This window comes from Cavia porcellus, unplaced genomic scaffold, assembly GCF_034190915.1.
Source record: "Cavia porcellus strain 051 isolate PalLab524CR breed Dunkin Hartley unplaced genomic scaffold, mCavPor4.1 scaffold_5, whole genome shotgun sequence".
Taxonomy (NCBI): domain Eukaryota; kingdom Metazoa; phylum Chordata; class Mammalia; order Rodentia; family Caviidae; genus Cavia; species Cavia porcellus.
Genome location: NW_026947488.1, coordinates 112,045,221 through 112,072,710, shown reverse-complemented (window position 1 = coordinate 112,072,710; position 27,490 = coordinate 112,045,221). Strand labels below are relative to the sequence as shown.

At 38.9% G+C, this 27,490-nt stretch overlaps 1 protein-coding gene across 50 annotated transcripts in view; it reads left to right on the top strand.

The window, feature by feature from the left end:
* Positions 1-27,490, top strand: part of LOC100734190 (alcohol dehydrogenase 1-like) — a 226,088-nt gene that overhangs the window by 33,617 nt on the left and 164,981 nt on the right. For 17 of the 50 annotated variants that reach the window (XM_063249421.1, XM_063249442.1, XM_063249435.1 and 14 more), the window contains one exon: positions 22,888-22,988. The exons of the other annotated variants lie outside the window; for them this stretch is intronic. The gene's annotated coding sequence lies outside the window, so the exon portion shown is untranslated. The remainder of the gene's footprint in view (positions 1-22,887; positions 22,989-27,490) is intronic. 50 annotated transcript variants of the gene reach the window in all.

Genomic DNA, 27,490 nt, shown 5'->3' with positions numbered 1-27,490 from the left:
ATATTGTAATTTTCTATATTTCTTTTTGCTAAAACAAGCTTTCAAACTGTACAAATTTATTTCCAAGAAACTTGTATTAGAACTTACTAACCCATCATGTTTCTAGGAAATCTTTTGAGGTAATATTACAGTAGGTGAAAATACTATGATTATGAATTTTGAGATCTCCTTTCTAAACTATCAATGCTGATATTATAATATCAAAAATTCTGCATTAGATATTATAAATACAATGTTTTTGGTAAAAATGTAGTTAAATTTCTAGTTGTAGTGTATCTAAAGTAGTTTTGAAGAAACAAAATGAGGTAAGATTAAGGGTGGAATTATTGAGAAGATGATATTTGACCAAAATTCTGGTTTTTGACCCAGTATCAACAAAATCACAGAGAGGGAAATAAGAGAAACTGCACTCTTCACATTAGCAAGCAAAAAAATGAAATATTTAGGAATTACTCTTACGAAAGAAGTGAAAGAATTATACAGTGAAAATTATAATACACAGAAAAAGGAAATTGAGGATGATCTCAGAAAATGGAAAGACATCCCTTGCTCATGGATAGGAAGAACAAACATTGTGAAGTTGTTTTTCACCATGTGTGAGTAGAGATTTCAAAAGTAGGTATTCATGATCTTTTGAATTTCCATGGGATTTTTAGTACTTTCCCTCTTTTCAGTCCTTATTGCATGGATTTGAGTTTTTTCTTTCTTTTTCTTGATAAGGTTGGCCAGAGGTTTGTCAATTTTGTTTATTATCTCAAAAAAACAGCTTTTTGATTCATTAATGTTTTTGTATTTTTAGTTTCAATTCCATTAATTTCTGCTGTAATATTTACAATTTCCTCTCTTCTGTAAGCTTTGGGTTTGACTTGCTCTTCCTTTTCTAGAAGCTTGAGAAGTAGCATTAGGTTATTTATTTTTGTTTGTTCCATTTTCTTGATGTGACTGTTTATTGCTATATATTTCACTCTTAGGGCTGCTTTCATTGTATCCCATAGGTTATGACATGTATCTGTGTTTTTATAGTATTGTCGGTATTCTTTTATTTCTACTTTAATTTCATCTGTAACTCACTGGTTCTTCAGAAGGTTGCTATTTAATTTCCATGTGTTTATGCAGGTTTTAAAGTTTTTTTTTTTTTTTTTTTTTTTTTTTACCATGGATGTCCAATTTTCATGCGCTATGGTCAGATATGCATGGGATAATTTTGCTCCCTTTGCATGGGTTAATAGATGGTCTATTTTGGAGAATGTCCCATGTGCAGCTAAGAAGAATGTATATTATGACGTGGTTGGGTGCAACACTCTGCAAACATCCACTATGTCCATTTGCTTACAGGTATGATTCAGTTATGTTATTTCTTTGCTGACTTTTTGCCAAGTTGATCTATTTCTTTGTGACAGTGTGGTGTTAAAATCTCCTATTACAATTCTGTTCTTGTGTATTTGGTTTTTCATGTCCATTAGTATTTATCTTATGTAGCTGGGTGCTCCTATATTTGGTGCATATATATTTATAATTGTTATTTCTTGCTCTTGTAGTTTTTCACTTGCAAGTATGTAATGGCCTTCTTTATCTCTTTTAATCATTTTAGGTTTGAGGTTCACTTTGTATGCAAGCAGAATAGCTTCCCCTGCTTTTCTCTGGGTTCCTATTACATGGAATACGGTTTTCCATCCTTTGACTTTTAATCTATGAGTTTCCTTTTGATTCATATGTGTTTCTTGTATACAGCATATTGTGGAGTCCTATTTCTTGATCCACTCTCCAGCTTATTTCTTTTGATAGGTGAATTGAGGCCATTTACATTTATGGATATCACTGATATATACTGGCTTGACTTTGCTATGTTGTGTTGCTGTTGTTGACTTCCCGCTTTTCTCCCTTGTTTAACTCTTGTCCAGACTGGTGGTTTCCTTCCGTTGTTCTGTGATTGTGGTCATTTTATCTCTATCTAGCATGTCTTTCAGTACTTTTGCTAGGGTTGATTTAGTGGACATGAATTTCTCCAGTTGTTCTTTGTCATGGAAGTATCTTGTTTCTCCCTTAAATTTGAAAGACATATTTGCTGGTGATACCAGTCTGTGTTGAAAGTTATTTTCTTTTAGGGCTTGAAAGACTTCACTTCAAGCTCATCTTAACCTGAAGATTTGTGCTGAAAAGTCTGCCATGATTCTAATAGGCTTTCCTTGGTAGGTGAGTTGTGTCTTTTGTCTAACATTTTAGTATTCTGTTTTTATGCTGTATGACTGGGATCTTAAATATTATATTTCTGGGTGTAGATTTATGTTGGTTCTGACTGTTTGGCATTCTGTAGGCCTCACTTATTTGTATATCAGATTTTTCACCCATGTTTGGGAAATTTTCTGCTATTACTTCTGTGTATATTTTAGTTATGTCCTTTGTGTTAACTCCTGCATCTTCACTGATGCCTGTTAGTCATATATCATATCTCTTGGTTCATCTTGAAGCTGCTGAATTGTCATTTCATGCTCCTTTGTTGTTTTTATAAGTTCTACCCTTTCTTGATTGCTATCTGTGATCCTGTCCACAAGGTCTGAAATTCTATCCCCAGCTTCATATAAATGGTTTTGCCATCTTTCAATAGAATTTTTTGTTTCTTGGATATCTCTTTGAATTTGCTTCATGGATCCTCTTTATTTCCTACATTCCTCCTTCAAAGTTGCAATCAATTTCCTATGCTGCTGTATTGTTTTAATCTATTTCTTCTCTCGCTATGTTGAGCAACTGATTTACTAAGGTTGTTATTTCTGTCTTTATGTAAGACATTATTTCTAATTTGATTTTATCCATTGTCTCGTGGATTTGTTTCTTTACTTCATTTACTGTCTTTTCAGAGATTTCTGGTGCATGACTTTTAAAGTCATCTATTTCAGTGTTACCTGTACTTCCTCCGAATGGACTAGATGTTTGACTTTGCATTTTTCCTTTTCGTTTTGTCATTTTCACCTTTTGGGTAAATATTTGGTCTTTCAATCCCAACAGTCTCAACTGTAGTGTGAATTTAGAGTCCTATTGTGTGTGTTGATGTTTGTCCAGTTGGGGGTAGCTGTGAGATCAAGGTGGCACTACAGCTGACAGACTGGGGGGGATAACACAGCTGCTGGCCAAGACCAAGACCACAAGAGCATTTGGCTGGGTTCTGCATGCCCAGGGGCACCCGGGTGGAAACATGCATGTGTTGGGGGCTGTTTAGGGCTGGAGACAGGGATTTGGAAGTCACAGGCTTAGAAGGGTGGATGGAGCTGGGTCATTGAGTGAAGATGTAAAGGTAAGGAAAGTTGAGAGGGATCGGGAAAAGGGACTCTGGAGAACAAGTCAAGGGGGGGAGAAGAAATGAGGGGAGGTCTGGGAGAGATGGTGAGGAAGGACAAAGCAGACCATTATGCTCAGCATCTAAGAGGCTGGAGCTATACAGCCTCTAACACTGTAAGAATTCTCTCTGGCTAATTAAGCAGAAAAGGTCAAAATGTTTTAAAACTTAGAGTGGGCAAAGAGATCCAAGATAGCGAGAGCTGAGAGCTGTCCTCTGCCTTTGGCAGTTAGGAGATCTTGCTCTCTGAGTTGTTTATCTACTTTAGCCTACCTCTTGCCACAGGCTTTGAGGCAGCATGAATTTAAAACCCAAGGGAAGCCGAACATGAGCTAGAAAGCACCCACAGGAAAGGGGCTTGATTGCACTGGACTCTGACAGTTGAGCCCTGAAGCCCAAGAAAAGTCCTTGTTTTGAGAGGGGCCTGGGCCAGAAGCTGGTGCGTAGGGATCAGAGAAGATTGTAGCAAACACCTAGCATGAGAGAAAAGGAAAAACACTAGGGTAAGGGAAAAGGAAAAATAAAAAACCTAATGTCCTCCTCCCATCCCTGGGTTGGACCGAAAGCTTTTCTCTTTGACTAGAACATGGGTAGCTCCTGAGCTTTGCCTGGTGACTTTTCTTGAATGAAGAGACAGTCGGGGAAACAAAATAGTTTCCCATCCCATGGACACAAAATCCCCAGTGTCTACCAGAGACTGAACCCAGAGGAGGGGCTTGGAAAATGTTTTAGAGCTAATGAGCATGTTGTATGCCTGAACATTTGCGGGCCACCACAGAGGAGCAGGTAGACAGGATGCTGTCTGCGAGCTGGAAGGGCCAGGCTGTGTCTCCTGCTGGTCAGATGTCACAGGCAGTCTGAGGAGTGCTAGATTGGAAATCTGTGTGCAGAGACACTGAGGCACCAAGAGGGAACTGTGGAACTGCAGGGAGGGGTTGGGCTGGGAGGTCTGGCACAGAAGGTGATGGAGGGTGAGTGGGCACCATGGCTGTCACAGCACGCAACAGCATTTGCTAAGGCATAAGGTGAGTTAGGAGAGGATACATTTTAAGAGGCAGGGTGGGGGTGGGAGCTGAGACCTGTACAAAGCCAGGCACAGTGATTGGAAAAAGGGTAATGAAGGTTCTGCATCAATTCAGGGGCAAAAAGCTCAGGTTGGGGCATACCTTAGGGTAGCCGGAATTGGCAGTGGATACAATCCTGTGATCTGTGATCCATCCCCCCCACGTATCACTGGGAACAGTGGGGCCATGGGGGTTGGTTGTTGACGCCCAGTCCTTCTGGCCCAGGAATGCCCCCAGAGCCTGATGGATGCCCTCATTATGCCCCTCATGTGGTGAGGAGAGACATAAATAGCAATGCAACTGCCTCCTGCTGATGTGCTGAGCGCCGGGCAAACCACATGAGATCCCATCTCATGCATAATGTGCATCCGAGAACAAAATTAGACTGAGAAGTAAATGGAGCCTAAAATTTCCAAAGCATTTCTCATCAAGAAGCCACTTGACTGCATGTTCTAATTCTTGGCATCCTCCTGCCCAGTGAGGTTCATTTTGGTGGAGGTTAGAGCAGGATGGTCTTGGGGTGGAACGTGGAGGGGACTGGAATGTGGAGGGGACTGGAACGTGGAGGCAGAGGGGTGGAGAGAGCCAGATTGTACCTGTGGATTGTATCCATATGGCTCCTTCTTACTCATGATGTGGTTTTGGTCTCAAACAATACTAGGGAGAAGGCCCTATTCTCCCCATTTTGGAGAAAAGGAAACTGAGGGATAAAAATTAAGTAATCTGCCTGAAGTCATGTATGCAGTTAGTCTACAGACTGCTGGGGTAGAGTACTGCCTGTTCAGCTATAAAGCTCAAGCCAGTGCTATCTTGGCTTACATATTTCAGTGTTTCCCTTTTTGTTGTTCACAAGAAGGATCTGCCTTCTTCTTTCTCCTCCTCTACTTCCAAAGCCTAGGAAGACTATTAGGTGGATGAAAGAACACTAGTAAGCAGAGCGATAGTCCCATTTGGTTGATATGTAAAGTGAGGTTCAATGAAGTGTGGTTATTTGCTGGTAGCACAGAGGGAGAAATTCAGTGGTGAATTGTGTGACATCTGGTTCCTGTATGTTTCCTCCCACCTAGTCCTGTCCACTGGGTTCAAGAAGGTACCAGACATCTTGTTGGCTCCACACCAGGACACTGACATACTTAGATCTGCTCAAAAAGTGAGCGTTCTGTTTTGCTGCATCAAGGATTTGTTGCTCTGGACCACTGGAAGGTAAAGACTGAGAGTCCACTTCTTGAGCATGAGGGTATTCTGTCAAGAGAGAGGGAAGAGGAAGGAAAGGAGCAGAGAAGGATAATTAATTGGATGAGGCTGAATAGTAGCTTAGGACCTAAGCCTGGCTATGCACAGATCCCTGGACAGGACTCTGCCCCAGGGGGCTGGTTATGACCTGCGGAGCTAGAAACTGGCCATTTTCCAACAATTACAGTGATTTAGAAAAGCAAATTGCCAAGAAAACTTTTCTTTGGATAGAACCTTCCTGGAAGCTTTATACACATTAATTGGAAGTAATGTTCACTGGTTGAGAGTGGGGTTCCAGAGGAAGCTCTGCACACCCTGGACTGAGTTTTGGCATCCAATGGGCTGTGGTGACTCCTGATTCTGCAGGTCTCACACCTCTGCAAAAGGAGCTCATAAGACACCTATGTCTTCAGCCCAGCCTGGCGCTCCCCACTTACAATCCAGTGGCTGCCCCACCTTGCTTCTCCCCGTGCCTGTGCCTGTGCCTGTGCCTGTGCCTGTGCCTGGGTCTGGGCCTGGGCCTGCGCCAAGGAAGCTCAGACTCATTCCTAAGAGCATCCTTCCATCAGGGCTTAACCCCTGGTGTGATGGAAGGCAGCCAGTTAGATCCTCTCTGCACATCTACCTGCTTTTGCTCTGCCAACACCTTCTCTCATACCTCTTGAAGGAACCCTGCCACTGGGGCCACGGCCTGGTATCTCCTCCAGGAAAGCTGAAGTCCAACTGCAGGAATTGAACCTCAGGTCTTCTTTTTGCTACATGTTAGGATGAAGACTTTGGGGAGAACCTTTTGATTTTTTGAACCAAAACTTTCCCCACTGTGGGTACCAAGAGGTTGAGGAACCAGAAAATTGATCCCAGGCCAACCTAACTCCTACACTTGACCCCTTATTATGTTTCCTGTGCAAAAGGCCATCAACCCTGTACTGTGTGAAGAGCTTTCATTTCTCTGATCCCATGTGGGAGTCCTGATGGCCCATGAAGGAGGCATGTCAGGGCTGACTAGGTGGCTTTTACAAGAATAAGTGAGAACCACAACCAGCAGTGACTTGAAATCAAGAGCCTGAGCTATGCTTGGGCTCTCAGAAGGAGCCAGTAATTCTATACAATAGTTGTGCCCTAGTACCTGACCCTGCTTCTCTGGGAGAGGAGGGATAGGGAGCAGTGGGCTGCCGCTTTGGCAGCCTGCAGCACCAGCCCGGTAGTGAGATGTAATGTATGTTTTCTGCAGCACATTAGTTTGCTTTGCACCCTGGGAAGTACCCTCTTGGGGTGGCCTTGGTTTTCCCTGGCAAGCAGCAAACCTGCCCCAGCCCTACTCTCCCATGGGGGCCTCCCTGACAGTTGGTTACTAATATTGGCTTCATTATTTGATTTGGGAAAACAATCAGGGATGGGAGCCAATGTTGCACAAAATCAGCTTTGTCTCTCTGGCCTTCCTTGGATCCTGGCCTGATTCTGTGACTCTGTGACACACACATTTGGCCAGAGGATCAAAAGTTAGAATGGGAACACCCTGAGTCCTTTTTCAAAGGATGAGAATCCTATTAGAGGCTTAGACATTTACCTATTGACATTTTTCTTAGAATGGATGAGCTTTCACTTCTCATACCTTTGTAGCATTTTCTAATCTCCCCTCAGGTGTGTGGCCTTCAAAGAAAATGTTCAGAGAGGGGAGAAGGGGCCATGCCTCTAGCACAATAAGAAACTAGAATGCTTTCTGATTTCCAGTTCCTGGCTAGCTGTGCCTCAGAATGCTTTGGACTTGATGCTGCATCCCTGACCTTCTTAGTTGAAAGATCCTCCCGTCACACTTGGCACATCCTGAATTTGAGCCTGCAAGGAGTCTTGATCAGGGAAACAGAGTGGTGAGAAACACCAGCTAATGGCATTTCTAATCCTGCCGCTATTAGGTCATTTTCTGCCTATGCAACCTTGGGTAAATTTGTAAACTTCTCTCCTTTTAGCTGCCTCCTTTGTAGCTTGGAAGTAGAAGCAAACCTTGCTAACATTTGGGAGCATTTGCATGGGCCCACACCTTTTTAAGTGCTTCAGTGCAACTGTGCCTTAAGGCCTTTTTGACAGTTGCAAGGAGGTGTGGCTGTTGGTACCATTTTATAGGTGAGAGAGCTAAGGCTTGCCCAGGTTTACAAGATGGTTGATGATTTTAATCTATGCAGCCAGCTGCTGGAATTTGTCTTCTTCATCCCTAGTCTTGGCCTCCCAATAACAGTACTAATAATGCCTGGTGACTAAGTTGGACAGGACATCTGGCAACAGGAAGGAACCCAGCAGCGCCACTGTTGCTGTCCGTCCTCAGTGCGCTCCCAGTGGCACATTACTGCTTCCTCCTGATATCCTCAGCTTTCACTTACCCATCTTCATGGGATTGGCGCAGGTCCTGCAGGTGGGAGAAGAAGTGGAGCACAAAGCAAGGCCTGTAGGAGGGAGCACTGAGAGCTCAATGGGAAGAGCAGTAAGGGAGGGTCCCATGAGAGCCATCCAGATGTGCTGGTAGCATTGTCTCACTCAGTCTTCTTATTACCCCACCAGCAAGGAACTGTCACCCCTGCCCTCATAGACAGGTGAGGAGAGGAAGGCAGTCACTTGACAAGGTCAAGCAACTGGTAAGTGCCAGAGTTTGGGCCCTGGGAAGCAGACTCTAGAGCTCTTGCATTTAGCTGAGTGTGGGCTTTGTCATGTAAGCAGTGGACAGCCTTGTAAGGCTTCTCACGGCAGCCTGATGTGAATAGCACTTTCAAAGATGTGTGTGACTGTGCTTTTGGACTGGACTAAGGGTGACTGCAGACCTAGGAAATCGCAGTTGATAAGCAGCTTTACTGAGTGTACCCCCTGAGCTGGGCCAAGTGCTAGGAGCCTCATTAAATTAATGGAACCAACCAGTCTATGAGGAAGATAGGGCTCTGTGCATTTTATAAATGTGAACACTGAGACACAGAGAGGCCAAACAACTTGTTCAAAAATCACACAGCTAGCAAATATGGAGCCAGGATCTTAATAGAGGTGGACAGCCCTGGGGCCCATGTTCCTGTTATGCCACATTGTCTCCTTTATTTTTCCAAAGACGTAATGTCCCCAAATCTAGGCTACTTCACAAGCACTCTATGCTTTCTCTGTACTTGTTTATTCATTCAATTGTTTTTCATTTAGCATCCACTGATTTTATGTAGAATATTTCCCTCAGGATGTGAACTTCCCCAGCCATTAGATTTGAGAAGCATGTTTTGCATTAGCTGCCTCTATCCAGGATGGACAAGAATGCTAAGAAAACATGTGGAACTGCTGTCAGCCCTGGATATGGAGCATTGACTGGGTAACACACAATTTCCAGTCCACACATGGGCTCTGATTCTGAACCATCACACAGCAATGATGTTTGATACTCTGCAGCCACCTGGGAGATGGCATAGTGCGCGCTCAGTGACTAGGAGTAGAGTCGAGATTGGCCTTGGCCAGCAGTCTCAGTGTCTCCTGGGGACCAGTGGACTGAGAAGGATGATTGGGCTTTTCTAATTATAATTACATGGTTTTAGCAGATACTGATTGTCATACCAGCTCCTTGGATAAGAGTTGTACATAATCATGCTAGAGGGCCCTGTGTCACTTTCTCTGATACAGGACACAGCTTCTTTGTGAACAGCTGTTACTGACCCTCCTGATACAGGGGTGAAGCCTTTAGTGATCTGTGCTGCCACCACATGTCCAGACTACTGGACTTCCCTGAGTCTGTTTGTGTTGTTTTTTGTATCTCTGTCCTTGTGTCTCATGCTTTTCTAATGTCAGTTTGTCTGGCTTTTAGAACTTTTTTGCTGGACTTTGCTGTGTTTTTTTTTTAAATGAAGTAGAGGTCTGGGAATCTAAGCTACTGAGCTTATATGCAAATCACGTGCAAATGAAGATCAGGCTTGGTAGTGTTGGTGCCAGGGGAGACTCTGGTATGCACTTTATGTCTACCTTTGGCTCTTTTTGGCAGACCAAGATTGTTGCATGGTGCATTTCAGACAGGGAGAGAAGGCCTCTGCTAAGGATTAGGTGCTAGCCTAGCAGATGCCTGGTGGGACCTTCAACTTTGAATATGCAGATTGGCCACAGTGCTGCTGGTGTCATGAAATATGACAGCCCTGGCCAAAGATCAAGGGACAGGAAATAACCTCACTCCCCCAGCATCTCGGATTCATACCATCTCCCCTTTTTGACTATGAGTGAGCCATTTAGGGCACAGATTCTTCTTAGTTCTTAGTTCTTAAGAAGTTAATTTAAAATCATAATGTTAATTTTGAATAGAAGGTAATGCATGCATGTGATTAAATATTCAAACTGTACAGAAAAAATATGAAATGAAACATAAATATCCTTTCTCTAGCCTCAGGACTCTGAGGATCCAAGGTCCTCCTCAGGATGAATAATATCTTGCATGCACCTCAGGGACATTTTTGTCATCTTTTAGCTCATAAATTTTATCCATGTTTTTACTAGGGCATGTAGGATCACACTATGCACAATATTCTTCAGCACTTTGTTTATTTGTTTAGTGAAATATGCTGGAGATCTTTCCATAGTCTCCACTTTCAAATCTACCTCGTTGCTTTTCAAAACAATGTAATTTTCCACTGTAGGGATGTATCATAATTTACTTTTTCTATCCATTACAACCAGCAGCTGGATTGCTTAAGACATCCCATTGAATATAAATCTTGGTGTACTTTTCTGTGTATTAGCAAAAATAGAGTCTTAGAAGTAGAACTGCTGGTCACAAGGGAGGTGCATTTTGTATTTTGTATTTTCCTATTGAAATGGAATATATGGGCCTGTGGCAGAGGCTGCAGTACAGGCTGTAAAGTCAGAATTTCTGTAGACATCCAGTTCTACCTCCTATGACCTGGTTACCCTGTCTGCAAATGCGGCATTGTGAAGATATGTATCTCCCAGAGAGGCTGTGATACTTAAATAAGATGCACTTTGAACATTTAATTTTGTGAATGGCAGTTCCTGTTGAGATTATGGTTGTTACCATTATCTATCTCTGGGTCCTCTGGAGCACTCACCATGGTGCTTAGAACCTAGATGTCAGATAATACCAGAATGAGTGGACGAATGCAAGAATGAGTGAAGACAGGAGCTAGCATGGTTGCCCTGGCAGTTCTCCTGCTATAAATACTGCCTTCCTCCTGTTCCTGGACAAGCACCTTCCTGGGAGGAGGGCATAGAGGCATCAGCACAGTGGAGCCCACTTGCAGCCTTGCTAATTGGAACCCTGCTTTTGTCCATTTTGTGTGTGTGTGTGTTGAATCAACAGTCGCCAGATTTTGGAAGATCATGCAACAAATCTACATGAAAATATGGACTGAGGCCCCCAGTATCTGCTCTAAAATGCCAGGCAGATGAAATACAAGCATGTTCTGTATGCTGAGATGGGACTGGATTGTGATAGGTCTCTGTGACTCTGAAGAAGGGACGAAAGGGTTGATGATGGTATAATAAACAGTGCTAAGCTCTCAGATTTGTCTTCTGACTCTACAAATCCAGATTAGATCTTTAGCCATGCCAAATAGAGACACAAGTGGTTCAAGGTAGGAACTGAGTAATTTGAGCAAAATAAATTTAGAGTTCTTGTTTCTAAGTAAGTAACCCCACCCAGGCTAAAGGCTGGTCAGCCTGTTGTGAAGAGTCTGCCACACCTGCAGTAAGGACTGGAAGTGGGTGCATCTGCAGGTAGCCTGTCCACTCTCTGCAGCAAAGGTAGGTGGCTGTTACAGCTGGCATTCCTGGGAGTCCAGGGTGGTACAAACTAGTTCCTTCAAAGCCAGAGCGAAAGAAATAGAAGGAAGAGGCCAGGACACCATAGCCCTCTTTAAGGGCACAACTCAGGGTCCTAAGGCTGTCCCACTGCTGCCCACTTATACACAGGGACACTTATCCAAACCCTAGCATAACCCTGCATAAATATAAAATGGACAATCTATAAAATGAGATGTAATTCCATTTGTTCATGAAGAAACCTATAAAAAGACAAAACTGGTTTTAAGAACATTTGATAACGTCCTTTTTAACTTGGGATATATTGGGAAAATTGATTCAAAATGTTAGAATAAGATTATGAGACCAGAAACACCATTGCTTGATGTCCTGAAGAAATTGCAGCCAAAACTTCTGGAGTTATTTTTCTAACCTGATAAGAATCTACACCCATAGCTCCCCAGGTCCTGAGCTCTAGTTAAATAGCAAGGAGCATGCCCAGCACAGGTCTGCACTGAGCACTGCCCCACGATGTTGTAGGCCTCTACTTCTTATTTCTTGTTTAAATTGTGTTTCTTATCTTGCAAAAGGTTTGGTGGGGTTCTATCATGGTGAGAAGGGGTCCCCTGGGGAGGTGGCATGCACATCTCAGAAGCAGAAGTGTTTGAAGTTCTGAGGAAACATATGAACCAAGACAGAAGTGGGTGAATTGCCTTTGGATCCTCGCTGAGTCCAGAGTGGACCTTGGTCAAGTCAGGGACAGAGCCTGGGAAGAATGACTTGGAGTAGTGCCCATAAGGAGGGAATGGCGAGAGACGAGGAGCGTGGGGGACACTGACAGAGCACAAAGTAGGTGGAACTGTCACCCACAAGATGAAAAAGAGGGCAGAAAGTTTGGGTTGGCCCCCTGGGAGCTGGCTATGTCCATGCCTGTTTCCCAGAACCACCTCCCAAAGTTTATTATTTTGACTCCATGCACTGAGTGGTTCCACCCTGCAGGCTGCTCACCTGCTTGGGAGGTACAAGGGCACCAAGCAGAGCTCAGATCCTCAGCCAGACCTGGCAGTGGTGGAAGGAGATGCTGCCAGCAGGGTGGTTCAAATGGGATTTAAAACTTTGAAAATAAATAATAGCGGGAACTGGGTAGTATGGAGGCTAATTTGGAGAATTCAAATAATTGGCTTTTAATGTATTTTTAAAAGAAATTGATGAGTTATTCATATTCACATAGTTGAGATTCTCATATCAGAGAACTAAATGAAAACCTGGTTTCATCTTTTAAAAGCTAGCCAGAGCTGAGAAGGGCCTGCTCTCCTAGGGCAGGCACCAGGCCCCTGCTCACATAGGTCCCTGTTTAGCAGATGGCCTGTGGCAGTGGCCTGCAGACCAGCAGCCCTGCCTACTTTAAGATGCTCCTTTCATGAAGCCATGGAAAGAGGATGCTTCCTTAACCTCCTGTCCCCAGGGTTCAGTGCAGGTACTCTGATGAATCAGATGCTGCGCACAGGAGTTCAAGGCAGGGCAGGTTCTCCAGATCCTCTGAGTAGCCAGCAGCAGCCCCTCTCCATGAGCACAGGGAGCAAGATGCTGCTGCTGTGCTAAGAACTGGAAATGATCTCTAGAGACTACCTGTTCCACTGCTTGAGTGTTCGGGTGGGAATATCAGGGCCAAGAAGGGAGGCAGGGTTTGTGCAAGGTTGAACAGCAAGTCACTGCTGCCTGGGATGTTCAGGCTTCCTGGGTGTTTATTCCCCAGCAGATCTGATCCCTGATTTGTGAAGGACTTTGTCTTTCCCAGCCAGCTCCTCCATGTTCCCACATGGTGTGGGCCTTGTGCACAGAGGCTTCAGTCCTCTGAGCAAAACCTCCCACCCAGAGCTGTCAAGGCCAGAGCCCTCTCCAGCCATCAAAACATGGCCACCTTCCTGCTGCCACCCCTGCAACAGCTCATTCATAGTAATTGATGGCCTCTCAAGTGGGTGATTTCTCCTCCCTCTCACTCACACTCACAGTCTGGTAGGCAAGGGCAATGTGTTTGGTGCCTTTGGTAATCAAAATGAAGGGTTTTTGTACTGTCTGGGGAATGAATTCTGCAGGGGTTTGAAGTGAAGGGCTAAGGGATCTCCTTGTTGTGTCAGAGTGACAGCCTCCAGCAGTTAATTACTCCCATTTTGTTCCCAAGCTGGTTACAAAGTGAGATAAGTTCATCATGAGCTAAATTTGTTTTTTTAAAAAAATTTTTAGCATGTTTATTTTTTTAAATTTTACTTAAAATGAAAAAGAGAAAAACAGAAAAAACAAAGCAGTGTAAGGGTACAAGTAATACAGAACTACAAAAAAAAAACCAGTAAGAAATCACTAGTTAATAGATTATTATCATCTTAGAGATAGTTGCTCAAATCACAGTATCAAAGCATACAAAGTGGACATTCAAACAGTGAGACTGCAAACAGTTGTGTTCAATGATTCAACCAAAAACATTAATATGGTCAGCTATTTAACATCCCTAAACAACTTGCTGTTGTATGCTTTAGAGCTCATTTTTCCCTCTCTTTTTTACAACAAAATTTACACATTTTGAGTTTTATTACTCCTTAGTTCTTATTACTTTTTTGGGGGGAGAGAGAATAAAGTCAAATATGGCAAAACAAAGCTGTCAGTCAAAACCAAGGATAGACATAGCACTTCATGTAAAACAGAGTACAAGGTTATCAACAATGTCTCTTGTTTCCTTAAAAAGAATTGTCTATCTCATTAGATATTATAATGTTGAACAAAAGAGTAGAGAACAAGACCAATAAAACTTAAGCATTGTAAACATTACAGGACTTCCAAGGGAGACAATAGTCAACCCAGAATGGGCATCTTAGTGAATCTTATTGCCTTCAGAGTAGTTGCCTATACCCTCAAACTTGATACTATCATACAGAATGGAACAGAGTCTAATCAGTCAAAACAAGATCATGGGAGTATTACAGGACTTCAAAACAGGTTAATAGGAACTGAAAAAAAAAGTTACTATTATATATCCTCCTAATTTTTTAAATTTTTCCCCTTAATTAAAACAAACATAAATAATTTAAAAATTTTTAATGAATAAGGGAGAGATTGAGATAAAACAGGGCATAACAATATAACAATACAGGTCAAAGCATGACTGTTTCAGCAACCTAGTGCTTCACCACCAAATAACCCGAGTTAATAGTAGTTACCGTAGTGTCCGTCTTTTTCCTTGAAATATTTGAATAAAACTTCATATACTATAGCTTCAAATATTTCCATATCAACAAGCCCAGAATAAAGCCTTTCCAATTAATAAGTGAAAACTTTATAAGGCTTCAAGTCCACATAAGGGAATCATGATTACCCCATATTTTTATATATTTGAATCATTACTTACATTAGGGAAAATATTCGGTATTCACACATGCGAGGTTGATTTATTTCACTTTGAGTATGCTATCAAGCTGCGCCCATTTATTGATAAATATCTCAATGTGATCCTTCTTTATAGCTGAATAATACTCCATTGTATAGAAATACCACAACTTTTTTATCCATTCCTCAGTTGATGGACACTTGGGTTGTTTCCAAGATCTGGTGATTACACATTGTGCTGCTATAAACATGGGTACACATATATCGCTGTGGTATGAAGCTTTCAGTTCTTCTGGGAATATGCCTAGATGTGGAATAGCTGGAATAAATGGGACTTCCAATCCCAGCTCTTTGAAAAATCTTCAGAGTGACCTCCACAAAGGCTGCACCGTCTACACTCCCACCAACAGTGTAGGAGAGTTCCTTTTTCCCCACAGCCTCTCCAGCATTTGTTGTTGTTGGTTTTCTTGATCCTGGCCATTCTTTCAGGAGTGAGATGGTATCTCAGTGTGGTTTTAATTTGCATTTCTCTAATGACCAATGATGATGAACATTTTTTTCATGTATTTATTTGCCATTTGCATTTCTTCTTTTGAGAAGTGTGTAATCATTTCTGATGCCCATTTTTGGATTGGATCTTTGAATTTTGGGGCTCTGAGTTTTTTTAATTCTTCATATGTTTTAGACAAGAGTCCCTTGTCTGAGAGAGAGTTCACTAAAATCTTTTTCCAGTTTGTAGGTTTTCTTTTCACTAAGCTGGAGATTTCTTTTGACATGCAGGAACTTTTTAATAAGAAGTGGTCCCAGTTATTGATTCTGGGAAGTATTTCCCGTGCGGTTTGAGTCATGTTCATGAATTTTCTACCTACTCCTATGTCTTCAAGGTTTCTACCCAATTTGTCTTCCAATAGATTTAGTGTTTCTGTTTTAATATGCAGATCTTTGACCCATTTAGATTTTAATTTAGTACATGGTGATAGACATGGGTCTAGCTTTAGTTTTTGGCAAATGCAGAGCCAGTTTTTCCAGCACCATTTATTAAAGAGACTGTAATTCTTTCCAGTGAACCTGCTTGGCTCCTTTATCAAAGATAAGGTGGTTGAGTGTGTTTGTAGTTGTGGTTGTATCTTCTAATCTATTCCATTCATCTTCAGCTCTGTTTTGATTCCAATACCATGTTGATTTTACTACTGTTGCTTTGTAGTATAACTTCAAGTCAGGGATTATGATGCCTCCTGCTTTGTCTTTGCTGCTTAGAATTGCCTTTGCTATTCTAGATTTCTTCTGGTTGCAGATGAAATTTAGGAGTGATTTCTCTAGATCAATAACATATGTTGACAGTATTTTTATTGGGATTGCATTGAATCTGTATAAGAGTTTTGGGAGAATGGCCATCTTCACAATGTTTGTTCTTCCTATCCATGAGCAAGGGATGTCTTTCCATTTTCTGAGATCATCTTCAATTTCTTTTTTCAGTGTATTATAATTTTTACTGCATAATTTTTTCACTTCTTTCATAAGAGTAATTCCTAAGTATTTCGGGTTTTTTTGCTTTCTAATGTGAAGAGTGTAGTTTCTCTTATTTCCCTCTCTGTGATTTTGTTGTTCATGTATAGGAATGCTATTGATTTCTGAGTATTGATTTTTGTATCCAGCCACATTACTGAATTTATTTATTGTATCTAAGTGTCTTTCAATGGAGTTTAGGGGATCTTCTATGTAGAGTATCACGTCATCTGCAAACAATGATAATTTAACTTCTTTTCCTATCTTTACCCCTTTTATTTCTCTCTCTTGCCTAATTGCTCTAATTAGTACTTCTAGTACTATATTAAATAGGAGTGGTGATAAAGGACATCTTGTCTTGTGCCTGATTTTAAAGTAAAGGCTTTCAATTTTTGGCCATTTAGTATGATGCTGGCTGTTGGTTTGTCATAAATGGCCTTTATTATATGGAGGTAAAGACCATCTTTCCCAATTTTCGGTAAAGTTCTTATGAATAAATGTTGGACCTTATGGAAGGCTTTTTCTGACTCTATAGAAATGATCATGTGATTCTAATTTTTGGCTTTATTGATATGGTGGATTACATTTATTGATTTACGTATGTTGAACCATCCTTGGATTCCTAGGATGAATCCTACTTGGTCATGGTGTGTAATCTTTTTGATGACTTGCTGATCCCATTTGCCAATATTTTATTGAGAATTTTTGCATCTGTGTTCATTAGGGAGATCAGTCTATAGTTCTCTTTTTTAGTTAGGTCTTTCTCAGGTTTTGGTAATAGAGTAATATTTGCTTCCAGGAATGACTTCGGAAGGATTGCTTCCCTTTCAAATTTCATTGAATAGTTTGAGGAGTGTCGGCATTGGGTCTTCTTTGTATTTCTTGTAGAATTCTGCAGTGAATCCATCTGGGCCTGGGCTCTTCTTGGTGGGTAAGGACTTAATTACATTTTCAGTTTCATTAACAGAGATTGGGTGATTCAACAGTTTTACATCCTCTTGATCTAGCTTTTGTACTTCAAATGTTTCTAAGATTCTGTCTATTTCTTCTCTGTTATTAAACTTTTGAGAGTAGAGGTTTTCAAAATAGGTGTTGATGATCTTCTGTATTTCTATTGGGTCTGTAGTGATTTCACCTTTTTCATTTCTTATTGCATGAATTTGAGCTTTTTCTTCCCTTTTTTAATAAGGTTCGCTAAGGGCTTATCGATTTAATTTATTCTTTCAAAGAACCAACTCTTGGATTCGTTGATTCTTTGGATTGTTTTCTTAGTCTCTATTGCATTGATTTCTGCTCTGATTTTTATAATTTTCTCTCTTCTTTTGGCTTTGGGCTTGACTTGCTCTTCTTTTTCTAACTGTTTGAGGTGTAGCATTATTTTATTTATTTGTATTCATTCTGTTTTCCTGATGTGGGAACTCAGCGCAATAAATTTTCCTCTGAGGACGGCTTTCATTGCATCCCCCAAATTCCGGTAAGTTGTACTGCATTTTCATTTTCTTTTAGGTATTGTTTAGTTTCTTTTTTAATTTCTTCTGTGACCCACTGATTACTCAAGAGTGTGTTATTCAGTTTCCATGTGTTTGCGGGATTTTTGCAGTATCTTTTGTCATTAATTTCTAATTTCAGAGGGCTATGATCCAATTACATGCAAGGGATGATTTCAACTCTTTTGCATTTGTTTAAATATGTTCTGTGAGCTAATATATGGTCTGTTTTAGAGAATGATCCATGTACTGCTGAGAAGAATGTGTATTCTAATGTTGGGTGGAACATTCTGTATATGTCTATCAAATCCATTTGTTCGCAGGTGTGATTCAGTTCTGTTATTTCTTCGCTCATTTTCTGTCTGGTTCATCTGTCCCTTGGTGTCAATGGCTTATTAAGGTCTCCTGTTACAATTGTGTTTCTGATAATTTGTGTTTTAATTTTGTTAATAGTTGTTTTATATAACTGGGTGCTCTGGAGTTTGGTGCATATATATTTAAGATAGTTACCTCTTCCTCTTGGAGTTTTCCCCTTACGAGTATGTAGTGACCTTCTTTGTCCTTTATGGTGATTGTTGGTTTACAGTTCACGTTGTCTGCAAACAGAATGGCTCCTCCTGCCGTTTTTTGGATTCCTGCTGCATGAAGTATTGTTTTCCGTCCTTTCACTTTCATTCTGAGTATCCTTCTGGGTTAGATGGGTTTCCTGTAAACAGCATATGGTTGGATTTTGTTTTTTGATCCATTCTGCTAGTCTGTTTCTTTTGATTGGTGCATTGAGGCCAATTACATTAATGGTTATTACTGTTAAATTCTGGTTTATTGTTGACATGTTACCTCTCTGCTGTTGCATCTTTATCTTTCTGTTCTGTTTAATTATCTGCTTTCCTTAGTGGTTTTTTCCTTTGTGTATCTAGACTGTCTAGATACACAAAGGAAATATGACTCAATATTTTTTGCAAGGTTGGTTTGGTGTTCATGAAATTCTTCAGCTGTTCTATGTCATGGAAGTATCGTATTTCACCATCAATTTTGAATGATAGTTTTGCAGGATACATCAGTCTAGGTTGGAAATCCTTTTGCTTTAGGATCTGGAATACTTCACTCCATGGTCTTCTTGACTTTATTGTTTGTGCTGAGAAATCTGCTGTGATTCTGATAGGTTTTCCTTTATAAGTGATGTGTCTTTTCTCTCTGACAGCTTTTAATTATCTATTCTTGTGTTGGATTTCTGGGATGGTGATTATTATATGTCTGGGTGTAGTTTTATTTTGGTTATGACTATTTGGAGTTCTATATGCTTCACTGACCCTGATGTTGGTTTCTGATCTCATGCTTGGGAAATTTTCAGCTATTACTTCTCTAAATATCCTCTTGACATCCTTTATGTTGTCTCCTTCTTTTTCATTAATCCCTATCATTCTTATGTTATTTTTCTTTGCATCATCTTGCAGTTGTTGAGTTGTTTCCTGATTCCTTGTTATTTCTAAAAGATCTTTCCTTTCCTGTTTACTAGCTGCAATCCTGTCTTCAAGGTCTGAAATTTTATCTTCACTTTCATTAAGGCGGTTTTTACAACTTTTAGTGGAGTTTTTTATTTCCTGTATATCTCTGTGCATCTACATTTTCTATTCTGTTTGTTTCTTATATTATTTGTTTAGGGATTCTATCTTTTTGTTTAGTTCCTCCAATTTTTTATGTGTGTTTTCTTTAGATATATTCAGAATCTCTTTCATTTCTTTTATCATTTCTTCTTTTACCTGGGATATTATTTCGAGTTTGAATTTCTTTAAAGCTTCCTGGAGTTGTTTGTCATTTTCAGTAGCAATTGTGTCCGATATTTGAGGTGAATGGCATATATTTTCTTCTATATACATTGCTCCTAGGGTTTCTTGAGATGGGCTGGAGGTTTGAGGTTGTAATTTGGTCTTTCGTTTTGTCATTTTCCTATATTTCTGTGTTTCAAGTCTTATTTGAAAGCTTCCTCAGGATCTGTTGGAAATCCCCTTCTATGTTTGCAGCTACTGAGACTCTGGTACCACGTTACCCCAAGCCACTGGGCCTGCAGAACCAATGGCCATCCTCTGCCTGTTCAGAACTCTGCAGTTCCAGATAAGCTGGATTTCCAGATAAGCTAGGCCTCAGGGACATTGTGTGCCCACCTACCCACTGGAAGCTCCACAGCTCTCTAATCGTAGCCAGGATGTGGAGGCAGATGTAGACACCTCAAACCCACCTCTCCACTTCACTGCACCCGGAAGCCTGGAGGGACCTGAACTGTGTCAGCTTTGGGCAGAGTGTGCTGAGCACTCACCACAGGCCGCAGTGCCTCTGGAACCTGTGATCCTTCCCTGCTTGCTGAGATATCCACAGTCCTCCAGACACATGGGGAGGCTGATGCAGGCGCCCCAGATCTGCCCAGCCCCTCCTCTGCACACCAATGTCTAGGTGCAGGAGTCCCAAACAGGCTGGGCTCCTCGGATAGTGTGGGCCTGCCTACCCGTTGGAAGCTCAGCAGTTCTCCAAGTGCAGCCGGGATGGGGAGGTGGAAGTAGAGGCCTCAAACCCACTTCTCCATTTCGCTGCACCCGGAAGCCTGGAGGGTCCTGAACAGTCTGGGTTTTGGGCAGAGTGCGCTGAGCACTCACCACAGGCCGTGGTGCCTCGAACCTGGGATCCTTCCCTGCTTGCTCCATGCTCTGATTCTTTAAAGTCCACTTGCATTTCTTTTAAACATAAAGCAGTCTTTATGTTTAAGGACAAATCTATATGGTTAGGAAACCATGTTCATATTTCCCTTCATTAAAATTAATACATAGACTCTTGCTTCACTCACGTTGACTTTACACAAAATATAATGAATAAATATGCAAACAATGAACACAAGAATAAATATGCAAACAATGTTAATATATTTCAGGAAATACATCACTTAAAATATACAAACAGAATGTTAAAAATACAAACAATGTTAATATATCTACGTAAAATATCTGATGTGATAGATTCTAATATTGGAAATGACTGATTAAAAGATTTAGGTCAGGAAAAGGTCAAAACTTGTTCAATTTATGTATCAAAGATGATTGTGGCATTTTTGTAAGTACTATCAAAACAACGAGAATGATTATTAAAAGATACATTTTATCATATAAATAGTAAAAATTAAAATATACTAATAGAAACAAATTGATCAGTGGCTGCTTTTCTTCCTCCTCATGGGTAATTGCTTTTGAAAAATAATTATCCCTGATTCATTATTCAAAACTCATTGTGTTTCTGAAGCATGCTTTGGCACTTGATACGATAATGAGTAAAATGCAGTTTGGCTGTTAGAGTTTATATTCTTAATGGAAATGGTAAAAAAAGCTGAATGTAATATGCTATGTGACACTTTAGTAGAATATTATACAAATCTAAATCAAATTAGAAGCATAACGAGTGTGTAGGGATTGATATTTTAAGTACAATGTTGAGGAAAGGGATCTTCAATGATGTAGCAATGAAGTCAAAACTCAAAAGAATATAATAGAATAGTAAAGTTGAAGAAAAGAGCAAAATCATTTTAAGAAAAAAAATGATTAGAGATTTTAAACGTTGCCAAGAAAACCACTGTAACCGGGGTACAGACAATGAAGGGAATGAAGATCAACTGTAAAGACAGGCAGAGAATAGATGCTCACCAGAGACAGATTCAGGAGGGTGGAAGGAGGGTTTTCAGCAAAAAATGATATGTTCACATTTGTATTTCAAATGGACAGTATTCTGAGAGTACATTAAAAGATGTACTTTTAAAAAGATGCACTTTTAAAATTGTAGATTACTACAATAAACTGGACAAAAAGCAAGGAATGGACCATGGTGATGATAGTAATTGCTTTAATGTACTCAATTGCCTTGAATATATTCTGAAAATAAAGATATAGTTAGCTTAAAAAATTGAATAGAAGTTTCTGGGCAAGATGGGTGCAATGGTAATTACAGAACTTATGGCTCGAAAACTAAAAAGGTCAATTAGCCTTTAAGAAAATGAGGTAGACTGGTGAGCAGAATATTTGGAAAAACAAAGCAGGAGTTTCATTTTCCACATGCTAGCTGAGATGTCTCCAGCTGTTAGATATCTACATCTGACAGTTAGTAGATAGAGAAAGCCAAAGCTATACCTTAGTTCCCTAAAAATAAGAGTTAACTGGAAAATAAGCCCAGCATCATTTTGCAAAATGTTTGTAACTCCTGCACCAAAAATAAATCCTGGTTAAGAGTATCAACCAGATGGGCACATATAGTACAACTGCTGCAAAACGCAATACACCACATATTGAATTATAAATTTCATACTAGCTATAAAGAAAAATATCATTTACATTAATACTTAAAGGAAAATATGAATTGTAACTATGTATCTGTAAATAGCCACAACACACTTGATGAGGCTCAGACACATAGCTGTGTCTGCTACAAATCCTCTTGATTCAGTACATTGTGTGTTGTAATAGCAAACTTAATCCACTTGTGTAAAACAAACATTTTATGGTTTTTGCCACCTGCAAGTTTTCATCACCTTTGTGTGGACAGTCATCCTATCAACATTTTTGTTTCCACACATGTCTCATACATCTTCAATTAACACGATTGAATGGAAATTTCATGAAACCAGCCCAAAAGAGGTCATGACTCATGAAGAATCCATTAGATGAAATCTGACCACTGAGCTGTTAATGTACTAGGAGCAGACTGCATGGACAAGAAGTGCCTGTTTAGGGCTGGGGGTTTAGTTCAGAAGCGTAAGTGTCCTGCCCTGCAAGCGCAAGGTCGTGAGTTCACCCCCTGACACAAATAAATAAATAAATAAATAAATACCCATTTAAAGAGAGATATATTTCTGGACATGAAAGATTGGGCTCAGTGATTCCCCAGGAAGTGGATTTACAAGAAATTCAGGTCAGAATGCAAGTTTTGCAGAATTATAGTAATATTGCAGAAGGATTGACATGGCTGTATTTGAGTAAATGTAGATTTTTGTAGATGCCTAAGTGTAGATTGTTCTATATGAAAAAACAAGACATTCTCTAAAAATAAGGTAACTATACCTTTTGAAGTAAAAATTAATTAAAGACGGTTTTATTTTCAGGAAAGGATTGCAATTTGAGAGTCATCCATATATAAAATGGCATTAAATGCTACCTGGCCACGGTGACACAGGACTAATTGCCAACACTCTGGGAGGCTGAGGTAGGAGCAATGCAAGTCTGGGCTCAGTCTAGGCAGCTTAGAAAATTATTGTAAAGGAACCAATTTCTCAAGATAAATGTAGTTTATTATGTATTTTAAATACATTAATAAATAATTTTACCTATGACTGAAGACAATACAGAAGATTTGAAATTAATAAATATGGTTCAGCCATTGCAAGGAAATAAAATTATAAATATGGTCAACTTATGGCTTGAAAAAATGTTCAACCTATAAGTTAATCAGCTATAAATCGTGACTGACTTGGTAGCAGCTAGCACTGTACATAGCATTCTCACTTTATATAACTAGTGTTCAGTTTTGCTTGCCTAAATACATAGGTGGGCCCAATATGAAGCACTCAATAGTTTTAACATTAATTTTTTTGAGAGGAACTGTTTTGAGAGGCTAAATTTCATATTGTCAAACAGATATAGATACGTTAAAAGTAGTTTATATTTTAAAATACTTTTATTCCTCCAAACAAGATATTCTTAAATTAAGACATAGCTACATTCTAATTGAATTTTCTATTACTAAGTATTTTATGTTTTATATCCTAAGCAAATATAGAAATTAGCAAGAAAAATAAAAACATTGCTTCATGTAAGCAAGCATATTAAATACAACTAATGTCCAAAATAGTGTCAGACTTTCACTTCGGCTTGGAATTTTCTGAGGCTGGAAAATTTCTGACTGATTACTCAAATTTATTTCAGTGTGGCACTGTAAGCAAGTAAATGTGTATTTTCATCTTTGTTTCTCTGTGAAAGCAACCTTTAAACAGTAGGTCTTCAGAGTGCATGTGACTTACAAACATCCTGGTGAACTGACTGGCAAATTAGAAAATAATTAAATGATCTGTTTGGTTTCTGTCAGGTCAGAGGAGCAGTTCAAAATAGTCCCCAAATTACCTCTTCTACTGTATCAAAAATATTTTAATATCTATACTAATTTGTTTTAATATTACTAGTTTCTCAGTTCATTGAAAGCCAATGTTTGTGCTATTATTTGTTTCTTTTGTAGAGGACAGAATTTATATTTTTCTTTGTCTTGTACTTTGAGTAACTAATCCAAAGATAATACACCGTGCACTTCTGTTATTCTCTAATTCTGTTATTAAATTTTTCTTTTTAAATAAATTAAGTCAGTATTATTGAGGATAATGTCATTTTATACCTGGAAAATTATCTCACACACACACAAAAAAGAAACAAAAACATCAGCTGGCAAAAAGATATGTCTTTAAAACATATACAGAAAATGTGTAAGGAGCCATTTCCATAACCCTTTCAATCTTTTTTATAAGTTTTGTGGATATCTTCATTGCTTTTGTTCATTCACAATAAAAGTTGCAAAGAGTGAAGGCAAGAGAAATTAAAAAAAGAAAAGAAGGACCTATGTGTCTAACTCATCTTGAGCATCCTGGACCCACAACCCAGTATCGCAATAAGTAAATGAATAAAAATCTGAGAAGCCTTAGGCCATGGTCTCAGTAACCATAAAGTAACTAGATTTATTTGGTGTATTCTTCAATAATTGGAGAAGACTGGAAGTACTGACTTTTCCTCTACGAAGAGATTATAGATGATTCTTAGAATAGATAAATCCTGTTATTTTATAGCTCAAAGTAACAAAGAATAAATTTATCTAATAATGGCATTATCAGAAATGTACTCTCTACTAGTAGACATAAAATAATCACTTGGAATCAACCATACAATGCTGGTAATACTATTCGCACATCTATAGAATATATCAGTACCGAACATGGCATTCAGAAATGATATCTCAGCAAACTATTGTGTTTGACTAAATACATTTTTGTTATTGTGATACTTGATATCAGCAATAGATAGCATCTGATAATATTACATGCAATTATTGTACACTTTTGCTCACTATTATAGTTTGTACAAGAATTTTTAATATACTACTGAAGTACTTAGCAGCTATGTGTAATTAAATATTTTAAATATTTGAAGACTTTCAAAGTACTTGTAAGTTATCTAGTCTACTACACTCAAAAAGAAAAGTGAAACTCGAGTTTGGAGGAAATTTATTTTTATTCTGAAAGACAATCCTATCTCATTTTAATCACTCTTGTTTTAATTTTTCATTCAATTTGGAGTCCTTTCTACATCTGAAAAGAGCTATCACATCCCTTAATTAATGAACACTATGCTAATTAAGTGTTCTTACTTTAAAATATCTAGAAATTTAAAATACTGGCATAGGTTATATGGTCTGCAATATCTATGACTTATCTTTTTTGTTTTGTACTAGGAATAAAACTCATGACCTCACACTTGCCAGGCAAGGGTTTACACCACTGAGCTAAATCCCTGGTCTTCTTTGATTTTATTAATTCTATATCAGCTGTAAATCTGGATATAACCTGAGGCTTAGAAAATTGCATGACTGTTATTCCTTTATTTTATTCACATTTTGTCTCTGCATATGAATAATGCTAGTGCATGCTAGACACCAACACTGACATAATTGAATCCTGTATATATTAAGTATGTATTAATTGAATATGTGCTAATTGCCAGGCAAAGATGATTGGTATAGGGTAGAGGAACATGAAGTTAATCCAGTTACATAATGTTCTTAGCTTTTTGCTGTTCTTCAGAGTACAATAGTAGTAAGGACTTTTCAACAGATTCATAGGAACTTGGTGTCCTCTTCTAATCCCTATTTAACCATCTCCTCAGTGATACATCGCTCAGAGAGGACAGCTGTTACACCCGTGCAAAGAGTATTTTGTGTAACCTATCTTTATGCATGGTTCCTTCCACAGGCCATTTGTGCCCTAACTCTTTTCCCATCCCCTCACTTTGAGTAGAAAAGTAATGCTTTTTTTTCTTTCACATTTTTCCTGGTTGGCTGGCTCCAGGCAGCAAAAACAGCAGTGCTAAAGGATTAATTGGGCAAATCTTGCTCCATAGAAATGAGGAAAGCCTAAGTGGTATTAATTTATCACAGGTGATCACTTTCACTCAGAAAGCATCAGAAACAACAAAGATAATTAAACTAGGATCAATAGCACATAGGATGAAATGCATAAATGTCTTCTCACTGGAATTTTCCCAGGCCTTATTTAAAGCATAAGGTACATAAGAACAAGATTCCTGATTTGCTAAAATATCCCAGTCACTTGATAAATCTTAACAATCATATAAGTATTATTAATTTTAATTGTGAAATGTGCATTTTATTTGAACAAGAAAATCCTGATATAAATTTCTAACACTATTTTTAGATGGTTTATATGCTAGATATTAAATATTTATTTCTAGCACATGTGAATATACAAGAACATAAAATTTTCCCTCAATAAATTTGTAATCTGAAGGCATTCATTTTGGTCATGATATATGAAAATGTGTATGGTACAGGATAAGAATTTCTATAGTTGTTTGGCAAAACTGTAATTACTAGTTGGAAACACAAAGTCATTTGTAATGTTACTACTTTTAATTCTATTACTGAATCACAATAGCGTGATATCTGGCTCACAACTTCATTGTAGGTACTGATTCAAATTTTTTAAAAAAATTACACACACATCATGGTCATCAAGTAAGTATCATTCAACCCTATAATTCTAGTTAGATAAATATTACACATTTTAGGCTTTATTGTCTAATAAACAATCCATTAATTATTGCAAAGAAGGTTCTCATAATTTTAATCACTACATTATTTTCAATATTCAATAAATAAAGACTACTGGGACTAATCTTATGCCTTATAATTTCACTTGAGTGTTTTGCTAATCATTTTAGAAGAAAAATATTTATGTAATATTTTATTTTCTAGAAAAGAGAAAAGTGGTAAGCCCACTGAATTTCACTTGATTTGCTATATTTTAGTGACTTATTTTAATATGTACTTCGTTGGTGGAATATTAACACAAATCAAATTATGAATGTTGAAAATTCATTTGGCTTATTAAAGAATTTTAATATGGATCTAAAATGTAAAGTATTAAAACTCTCAAATAATGAGAAAAACAAAATTTGATAGATTTCTAACATCTGTTTTGTTTTCACAGATTTTTTGAAATGTCAAGATTTCTTCTGTTATGTATATATTTATTGATTTATTTTTGTTTCATTTTGTGTGCTTTCAACAGATAACTGTTAGAGAAATGTCACAGGGTCAACTTAAACTTCATAGGACCTTCAGCATCGCCTATTCATTTTTATTTCTCAATCTAAGCTTTCTATGTGTTTTTTAAATACCTACAGATCATTTAGCTTGCTTTCTCCTGAAATGTATCTGTATTCCAGGGCACAGCTTAACATAAAATTGGTTTCCTGTCAATAAGATTCTCTCCCAGCTACCAATACATCTCAGTGCTGACTCTCCTGAAATCTCTTCTCAGAAGAGGTTCCTTTAGGATGATTACTAACAACTCAAGGCCCTTTGTGGTGTTGACTCAGCAATGATCTCACTTGGGTCCATCTTTAACAATCCCTGTTTAGCCCCTCTCT